General features: G+C 40.2%; 1 long non-coding RNA gene across 1 annotated transcript in view; it reads right to left on the bottom strand.

Moving 5' to 3' along the window:
• Positions 1–3,489: 3,489 nt before the first annotated feature.
• Positions 3,490–9,912, bottom strand: part of LOC122231143 — a 28,877-nt gene continuing 22,454 nt past the window's right edge. Inside the window, exon 3 of the long non-coding RNA XR_006208300.1 lies at positions 3,490–3,892. This is a non-coding gene — a long non-coding RNA (uncharacterized LOC122231143). The remainder of the gene's footprint in view (positions 3,893–9,912) is intronic.

The following is a 9,912-nucleotide window of genomic DNA, read 5'->3' as shown; positions in this document are numbered from 1 at the left end:
ATACTAAAACGAAAATATTCCTGGGGCACCTGGGTGGCTCAGCTGGTTAAGCATCCCACTTTGGCTCAGAGTGTGATCTCACAGTTTGTGAGTTCAAGCCCTGCTTCAGGCTCTCTACTGTCAGAACAGAACTCGCTTCAGATCCTCTGTCTCCCTCTCTCTCTGCCCTTCCCCCACCCCCTCAAAAATAAACATTTTAAAGAAAAAGAAAACATTCTTTAATATCTATATAGAAATATCCACCTTTCCATACCTAATTTGGAGTAATGGAAATCGGGGCTAAAAGTGGCCAGAAGGGAATGCCATGGAATACCACACCTAGTGCTCCCTTTCTGGGATGCAGATAATTTCCTGAGCACAGGGTAGGAGAGAAACAAGAGAATGTACCTCTAAGGATAACTGACAAAAGGGAATCCAAAGCCAGAAACCTCTAGGATTTTACATAAACACGGCCAGCTCACCCCAACACAGACAGAACAAACTATGGACTGAAGAGCAGCCATGGGATGGAATCTGGCCCCAAATCAGCACAATTCTCCAGAGCAATTAATACAGGTAAGCCTTTAGGTCTCAGTAACTAAAGCAATCACAATCACAAAACAGAAGGTGACATTTATAATTCTTAAAATAAAATAAGTAAAAATCAGGGAAAGAAAACATATCATAAACTGGAACAAACACCACAGACCCTACCAACAAAATCTGGGGAGTGGGGAGGGGTGAGGAGAGTGCATACACTAATTTTCTTATCTTTCATGGAAGGTGGGGCTATCCGTAGCTATTTCTTCATCTATGGAGTTGATAATCAGAGACTAAAAGTGTGTTTAACTGTAGTATTTAAGTGCACTTGCAGACTTAATGAGCAGTAGAGCTGAAAACAGGCTGTATACATTTCAAGGCAACAAAACGGAAAATAGAAAAGAACAAACTGACAACAATAGCAAATGATAGAAAACTAGGAATTGGGAAGAATTTGCAAGGTAGAAAATAAAAATTAGATGACAGAAATAAAGCTAAACACATCCGTTATGACAATAAGTGTTAATGCAAAAATAATAATAATAAAATAACCTAAGGCATAAAAAGAATTCTCAGATTGGTCCAATAAGCAAAACCTAGTTATAACCATTCCGTATAGAAACAACACTTCTCACGCTAGGTATCTTTCATTTGCCCTCTGAACCCACTCTCTGCTATTCTCCATTGCTTTGTTAGCCCGGAGGCCAAGCAACACCACCGTATCACTACATTGCCTTGCTCTCTGGCTTCCAGTTGGGTTTGGTCCTAGGAAGTGGCAACAGGTCCTCTGACAGAGGGAGGAGAGTGGGGTCAGGGCATTTATTTCCCTGGTTCCCGCATGGAAACTTACTAATGGCTAGCTGCCTCCTACCACCAAAGGCACAGCTCCTGTCAGGCAGCCCCTTCTCTCTAGGTTCTGGTAACTGATGCAGAGATGGTAATGCATCATAAAGTCCCAGGGTACCACACCGTCCCTAGTGGTTTCTCCACATACCTTTTCACGCCTCTGCAAATGGTCCCTGTATAAAATTTACATCAAATTACCCAGTTTGAGCATGGTACTATCCTTCTAGGACCCTGACTGATACATACCCAAACAAATTTACTCATAAGCTGAAAGTAAAAGAATGGGGAAAAGAGTAGGAGGCAAATTTAAAGAAATCAGGGTTTGTCTTCCTCAAAAATGCTGAATGCAAAGAAAGCATTAAATGGGATTTAAAAAATCACATTATAGTTATGAAGGGTTAGATCCCCATTAACATAAAACTGCCTTGCAGCTATATACGGTAAACTACATAGAATTAAAATAAATGAAGCCAAACATTGCTGGAAAAGCAAAGAGAAAGAAGTCAGTGGGACTTTTTAATGCATCTTGGTTTTTAAAAATCAAGTTCAACATTAGTAGGAAAACTGGTAAAATCAGAACAAAGTCTGTAGTTGAGATAATAGAATTGTGCCAATGTTAATTTCTTAGTGTTTATAAACATACTGTAGTTATATTAACTAACATTAAGAGAAGCCAGGTGAAGGATATCTGGCACCAATATGTACTATGTTCACAAACTTTTCTGTAAATCTAAAATTATTCCAAAATAGTTTAGAAAAAGATCAAGGTAATAAAAGATAAAGATACAGAAAAGCTGAATGACATGATTAACAATATCAACCTAAGAACAAAAACTACTCTTTCTTTTCATGTGGCCATAAAATGCAAAAATTCTGTATATAGTATACAAGAAAAAACTGAAAAGTTATTTTTTTTTAAATGTTTATTTATTTTTGAGACAGAGAGAGACAGAGCATGAACAGGGGAGGGTCAGAGAGAGAGGGAGACACAGAATCGGAAACCGGCTCCAGGCTCTGAGCTGTCAGCACAGAGCCCGACACGGGGCTCAAACTCACGGACCGTGAGATCATGACCTGAGCTGAAGTCGGACGCTTAACTGACTGAGCCACCCAGGCGCCCCTGAAAAGTTCTTAAAAGTAAAAACATAAAATCATATTATCCACAATTCAAAACTAAAGTGGAAACAAAGCAAAATCTGTGACCGTTTTAAAATTTAAGTTTCTTTAAGTTTAAACAACTCCTAAGTTTAAGAAGAAATCAAAAGCATTTTCAATACTATTTTCCTTCCTTCCTTCCTCCAAACTTTATCCTGATTTTGTCCATACACCCCCCTCTTCTCCAGGCAGCCACCAGCTCTAGGTGGGGAGGGCTCTACTCCCACATCCAGGAGGTGAATCTTGATTGTCTCAGACAAATCAGTGGTCTCATTCCCACTGCTGGTGATTAGTTTAGGGCTGAACACATTAAACGTTCCTTGCAAATAGGGGCAGCTGAGTGGCTCAGTTAGTTGAGTGTCTGACTCTTGACTTTGGCTCGGTCATGATCTCATGGTTTGTGAGCTCAAGCCCTGCATCAGGCTCTCTGCTGTCAGCCCAGAGCCTGCCTGGGATCCTCTGTCCCCCATTCTCTCTCTGCCCCTCCCCCACTCTCTTTCTCTCAAAACTAAACATGAATGAATGAATGAATGAATGAATGAATGAATGAAAGAAAGAAAGTGGGATTTGAACCCAGGCCTGTCTGGCTCCAAAATCTACATATTTAAGCACACTGCCAAACCAGACTTTTCTCTTTTTTCTATCTGATGGTGCTAAGTGTTCCTTTCACAGTGGTTTCCACATTTCATCCTCACACCATGCCAGTGAAGCAAGAATGATCATTGCCATTTTCCAGATGAAGCTCAAAGAGGTGAATACTATTTTCAGAATATATGCTTAACTAATGATAGAACTGCAATGTGACCTTCCTTCTTTCTCCTCTAAAGCCCAGGCTTCTTCACGCAGCTTCTTGTGATGCTAACCATTGCTGTCCTGACTGTTAGGGCCACAAGGAAAACAACAAACTACCCCTAGATTCACCGTGAAACTTTTTCTATTCCTTTTTTCCTCACCCCTGGAAAATGAATTCATTACCACCTTCATTATCTTCAGGTGTTTTTTATTTTTAATCTTGATGATTTTTTTTCTTCTCCATTTTCTTATCAAGGGTTCATACACTGCCTATAATTATACCACTCAAGGTGACAGCCACTTTAGAAGTTCTCCACACATTAGCACACGACTTAGGAATTATCAGCAGCCCCAAGGAAAGCATAAATGCCAGCCAAAGCAATTGTTTAGATAGGGGACTTTCCCAGTAAGGAGACCAGCTCTCTTCTAGAAGATATCCAGTCCTTTTTGAAAGGCAACTCAAGTAAAGTGGTAAATGCCTTCTTTCTACCAAATAATGGAAAGTACAACCCTCTCAGTCTCTTTCCTCAGCTGAAGCAGTATGAGCTAGAACCAAGGGCTGAAGAGATCAGCGCTGTACCTGCAGAGAGAGAATATGTAACATATAAATTGTCAGTCAGAAAGTTAAACCCTCAGCATGAGGACTGACATCTCTAAAATGCGTGTTATATTATCAGCATCTCTTACAAATCCTTCTTGAAATTCCCTAATGTAGGCCCACTAGTCCCCCCTCAATTCCCATGAGTATCATAGACATTTCCTACCTAAGGGTCAAAGCCCAGTTCCTCCCTTGCTGACCACAAGGCAATTGTCAGAAATGATCTTATGTTATATTTGTTTACGAAAGGAAGCCTGTGATTTTCAAGGGCTAGAGAACGAGGATGTGGTGGTCAGCCAGCTTCTGGTTGCTAAGCACTTTCCTCCTTTCTTCTGGAGGAAACAGAAAGTCTTCCTTTAAATTCTGAGACTGCAGCTTTCCTTTGCACAATAAATTAAGCCCAGAAGAATATCCTGAGAAACTCTGTCGTGGGTTCTGCTTCTGGCAATGATTGTTTCCACCCAAGTCTCTCTCTCAAAACAGTTATACAATCTAAACAAAATATTGTGAAAATGTGTTTGAGCATAGGAAAGCTACTGAGGCTATACAAGAGAGTTTAGCCCAGCATTTGGGTTTCCCTACAGGCAAGGTACAGTTCCAAAAGCAAGAGCATTGATGGAAAGACTGAGAAACAGAGCAAGGTTTTCGGAAATCACAGAGCTAGCATGACAAAAAAAAAAAAAAAAAATAGAGTTCACACTCTTCTGAGAAGAAGTTTTCAGTTCCAGAATTTCCATTCAATTCTTTTCAATACTTTCTAGTTTTCTGCCAAATGTTCCTATCTAGATATTTAATCTTTAAAATGATTAATTAGTTAAAATCTGAGTGGGACAACTGTAATGTCAAGATCTTTAGTGAATATGATTTTTTTGTCTGTTTTTCTCCCCTTGTGTTTTTGAACAAACTTGATCTTCTCGCATGCCTGATTATTTTCTGTTGCATGCCGTACATTATGTATGACAAAATGTAGAGATCATTTGTGGCTCTGGTATTTTACTGCAGAGAGTACTTATTTTTGCTTCTGGCAGATCACCTTAATGAGAATAAGATATCATATGATTCAGAGTTGAGCTTCACATCTTGTGAGGACTCCTCTATTTCTGGTTAATCCTTTCTTCCAAAGATGGAAGGATTGTGGCCAACCCTGCAGGCCTTTGGTTTATAATCCTAGATAGAAGATTACAGAATGGATGAAAGTAAAAGGGTGGAAAAAGATACACCGTGAAAATATTAGTCAAAGAGAGACTGGGGTAGCTATACCTAAGTATATATTAAGTCAATAAACATTACTAGAAATAGAGATTTCATAATGATAGAAGAGTCTATCCAATAGGAAGCTGTAAGAATTCTATATGCATATGCATCAAATAACAGCCGCAAAATGTATTAAGCAAAGTAGGCCCAGCATATCTGTTGTCACAGAAGGAGTTAGTAGACTATTTCTGTTTAGATTGCCTTATATCACCAGTGCCTAATAAAATGCCTGGTGCATACTAGGTGTACCATATATGACTAAAAAGCCAGTATTGTGCACCAAGGTGTCTAATGTTATACTCATACCCACCTCTATGGAAATTCTAATAAAAATATTGATAGTGCCTAAAACATACACCACACACATACACGTAAATGTACACACACACACACACACACACACACACACACACACACCTGACCAGTATAGGATAGTGCCTACAGGCATGGTAGGCTTTGGACTCAGAAAGGCCTGGGTTCAAATCCCACCTCCTTTATTTATTAGCTGTGTGGCCTCGGGAGTAATAGTCTCTAATAGCCTTTATTTCTTTATCTGTAAACTGAGGAATCATAACTTCCTTGCATAATAATACTATGCAATATTATTACAATACTATATAATGCTATACAATAATACTTCCTTTTTTAAGTATGAAATAAAATAATATGTCAAAAGTGCCTAGTATAGGGGCGCCTGGGTGGCTCAGTCGGTTAAGCGTCTGACTTCAGCTCAGGTCATGATCTCACGATCCAGGAGTTCGAGCCCCGCGTCGGGCTCTGGGCTGATGGCTCAGAGCCTGGAGCCTGCTTCCGATTCTGTGTCTCCCTCTCTCTCTGCCCCTCCCCCGTTCATGCTCTGTCTCTCTCTGTCTCAAAAATAAATAAACGTTAACAAAAAATTAAAAAAAAAAGTGCCTAGTATAGTGTCAGGCACTAAGGAAACACTCAATTAGTGATGGCAATTAATATTAATAATTATATATAAGAAATTTTGAAAATTATTCCAGAATAGCAGTCAAAAATCACCCCCCCCACCAAAAATTAGAACCAAAAATGCCACTGAAAACTATTTTACCTAATTATAAAAATTGTCCCTGAGAATATTACTGTTATGGACACACTTTAAGATGGTCCTGATCATTGCCTCCTATTCACATTTGCACAATTTTCTTCCCCTTGAAAGGTGGAAACTGTGACTTGCTTCTAACCAACAGAATGTAGCAGAGATGAGATGTACCTAATTCTGTTTACATGTTTACATAGCAGCCATCTTGCTGGAGTCTCTGTGTCCATTGCTGGCTTTGGAGAAGCAGGCTGCTGTGAATCCAGCAATCACAAGGAAATAAATTCTGCCAAAACCCTGAGGGAGCTTAGAAATGGTTCCCTCCCTTGTCAAAGCTCTGATGAAAACCTAGCCCTAGATGACATCTTGGTTGCAATGTTGTGAGATCCTAGGGGAAAGGCTCAGCTAAGTTGTGCCTGAACGCTTCACACACAGAAAACTGTGAGATAATGTGTGTGTGTGTGTGTGTGTGTGTGTGTGTGTGTAAGAGCTTTATTGAGATATAATTCACATACTATAAAATTTGCCCATTTAAGGTGAACAATTCCATGGTTTTTATTTTTTTAAGTTTATTTATTTATTTTGATATAAAGAGAGAACACAAACAGGGGAGGAGCTGAGGAAGAGAGAGAGAGAGAGAGAGAGAGAGAGAGAGGGAATCCCAAGCTGGTTCCACAGTGTCAGCACAGAGCCCTACACAGGGCTCGAACTCACCAACTGCTAGATCATGACCTGAGCTGAAATCAAGAGTCAGACGCTTAACCGACTGAGCCACCCAGCTGCCCCTCCATGGGTTTTAGTGTGGTCACAGATTTGTGCCCTTTTAGAATATTTTTATAACCCCAGAAAGAAACTCCATACCCATTAGCACTTGCTTCCTGTTCCTCCCAACCCCTATCTCTTGGTGACCACTAATCTCTCTGTCTCTATGAATTTGCCTGTTCTGACATTTCATATAAATGGAATAATATGGCCGTTTGTGTCTGGCTTCTTTGACTTACAATGTTTTCAAGGTTTATCCATGTTGTACCCCGTATCAGTACTTCATTCCTTTTTATGGCTGAATAATGTCGAATTGCACAGATATACCAGTTTATTTATTCACTCATCAGTTGATGCACATTTGAATTGCTTTCACTTCTTTGCTATTACGAGGAATGCTGCTATGAACATTTGTGCACAAGTTTTTGTGGACATATCTTTTCATTGCTTTTGATGTAAACCTAAGAGTGGCATTTCTGGGTTGTATAACACTATGTTTCTTCACCTTTTGAAGAACTGACAGACTATTCTATAAAGTGGCTGCACCTTTCAATATTCCCACCAGAGTGTGTGAGGGTTCTGTCTCCTCCTCAACATTGGTTATGAACTATCTTTTTTATTACAGCCATCCTCGGCAGTGGGGGGAGTGAAGTACTATCCAGTCTTGTTTTGACTTGCATTCTCCTGATGACTGATGATGTAAAGAATTTTTTCACATGCTTATTGGCTATTTATGTATCTCCTTTAGAAAAATGTCTATTCAAATCCCTTGTCCGTTTTTTAATCAGGTGTTTGTGTTATTGAGTTGTAAGAGGTCTTTATTCTAGATACAAATCTCTTGTCAGATATATGATCTACAAATATTTTACCCCATTTTGTGGGTTGTCTCCTACTTTATTGATGGTGTCTTTGAAGCAGAGAAGTTTTTAATTTTGGTGAAGCCCAGTTTATTTCTTTTTTCTTTTGTTGCCTGTCCTTTCTAAGAATCCATGGCCTAATCCATGGTCATGAAACATTGGGGTGAATGTTTTCTTCTAAGAGTTTATAGTTCTTACATTTAGGTCTTTGATCCATTATGAGGTAGAGCCCCAACCTAATTTTTTTTTTTTTTTTTTTTTTTTTTTGCATCTGGATATCTGGTTGTCCCAACACCATTTGGTTACAAGACTGTTCTCTCCCCCATTGAATTGTTTTGACACCCCTGTCAAAAATCTGTTGATCATAACTGTCATGACATAGGTAGACGAACTCCATCTTGAATTCATTCTGCCTCGAACACTTCTTCCTCCTTTGTTATTCTACATGAGACCTGTTTGTGCATTATAAGCCCATTGGGGAATTAGTTGACTTTTAGTGGGAGCACGGAACTAAGATACAGAACACCTTGCACAAGGTAAACTAATCAGCATATCCTGCATGTCGGCTGAAGACATCTGACTGATTGCTATAGCCTGTTACTTATCCACACACCGTCCCCCACCTTCCCATTTCTCACCCATTACAAACACCTGCCTGCGCTGAGATGTCAGGATGATTTTGGGGGGACATTAGTCCACCATCTTCATGGTTAGCCTGCTGCCTCAAAGTCACTTTCCTTTGCCCCCACACCTTATCTCTCGACTTTTTGGCCTGTCATGCAGTGAACAGATCGGACATGGGTTTGATTACAACAGGGGTCATTTCTGGACTCCCAGTTTTATTCCGTTGATCTATATGTCTATCTTTATGCCAATACTATGCTATATCTTTGTAGTAAGTTTTGAAATTGGGAAATGTGAGTCCTACAACTTCATTCCTTTTTAAGATTGTTTTCGATATCCATGGCTCCTTAAATTTCCATAATCATTTTAGGATCAGCCTGGCAGTTTCTGCAAAGAAGAAAGTTAGGATTATAGGGATTGTATGGAATCAGTAGACCAATTTTGGAATATTGCCATTTTAACGGTATTAAGTATTCTGATCCACATTGCTCAGAGAGGTTAAGTATCCTACCCATAGCAAGGTAACTCTTCATACGTGGTAGAAGTGAGCCAGCTCTCCCCACTGACTTCTGCTCTGGTCGAATGCTAAGGATTCTGACATATCCCAGCACCATCCCCAAGAGCCAAACAAAGACACTGCCATCTGAGCAGTTGCCCACAGTGCCATTTGAAAAGTGAAGCTCGGGGCGCCTGGGTGGCGCAGTCGGTTAAGCGTCCGACTTCAGCCAGGTCACGATCTCACGGTCCGTGAGTTCGAGCCCCGCGTCAGGCTCTGGGCTGATGGCTCGGAGCCTGGAGCCTGTTTCCGATTCTGTGTCTCCCTCTCTCTCTGCCCCTCCCCCGTTCATGCTCTGTCTCTCTCTGTCCCAAAAATAAATAAAAAACGTTGAAAAAAATTTAAAAAAAAAAAGAAAAGTGAAGCTCAACTTCTCCAGAAATGTAACAAAGTACCAAAAAAAAAAAAAAATTATTGAAAGACCTCTCAAAGAGAGTCCTTCAATGAACAACTTGGCATGAAAGGTAGAACTCCCCATGAACATTTCCAGTAATCTTTAGAGGTGAAAGCAAACCTACTTTCTAGGGAGGATGGGCCTGTAACTACAGTCTTGTTTTGCTGAGAATGTGATAAAAGTTTGGGCCAGAGCTGAATTGCTGGAGACAACAAAGGAAAAACTGCACCTGGCCCAGCACTTTCCAACTCTGCTTTCCCTCAAGGCTGCACTCAGCTTCTCCTCTAAGTAAATGTTGAACAAATATTTAAAGAATATTTCATTGAAGAGGTATCAAATTATCGGCCTGCCTGTGGTGCCCACGTGTCCTAGTTTAGCCCTGCCTCCCCCATTAAGATGTGGCAAAGCCAAGGGCTCTTTAGCCAATCTCAGTAATTAGCACAAGTTAAGCTTTTCGCTGTGTCCACAAACCGTATGGATTGCGGTGTTTCT

Source organism: Panthera tigris, chromosome D1, assembly GCF_018350195.1.
Source record: "Panthera tigris isolate Pti1 chromosome D1, P.tigris_Pti1_mat1.1, whole genome shotgun sequence".
NCBI classification, from domain to species: Eukaryota; Metazoa; Chordata; class Mammalia; order Carnivora; family Felidae; genus Panthera; species Panthera tigris.
The sequence above is the reverse complement of the archived record's forward strand: the minus strand, read 5'-3'. Positions and strand labels throughout refer to the sequence as shown.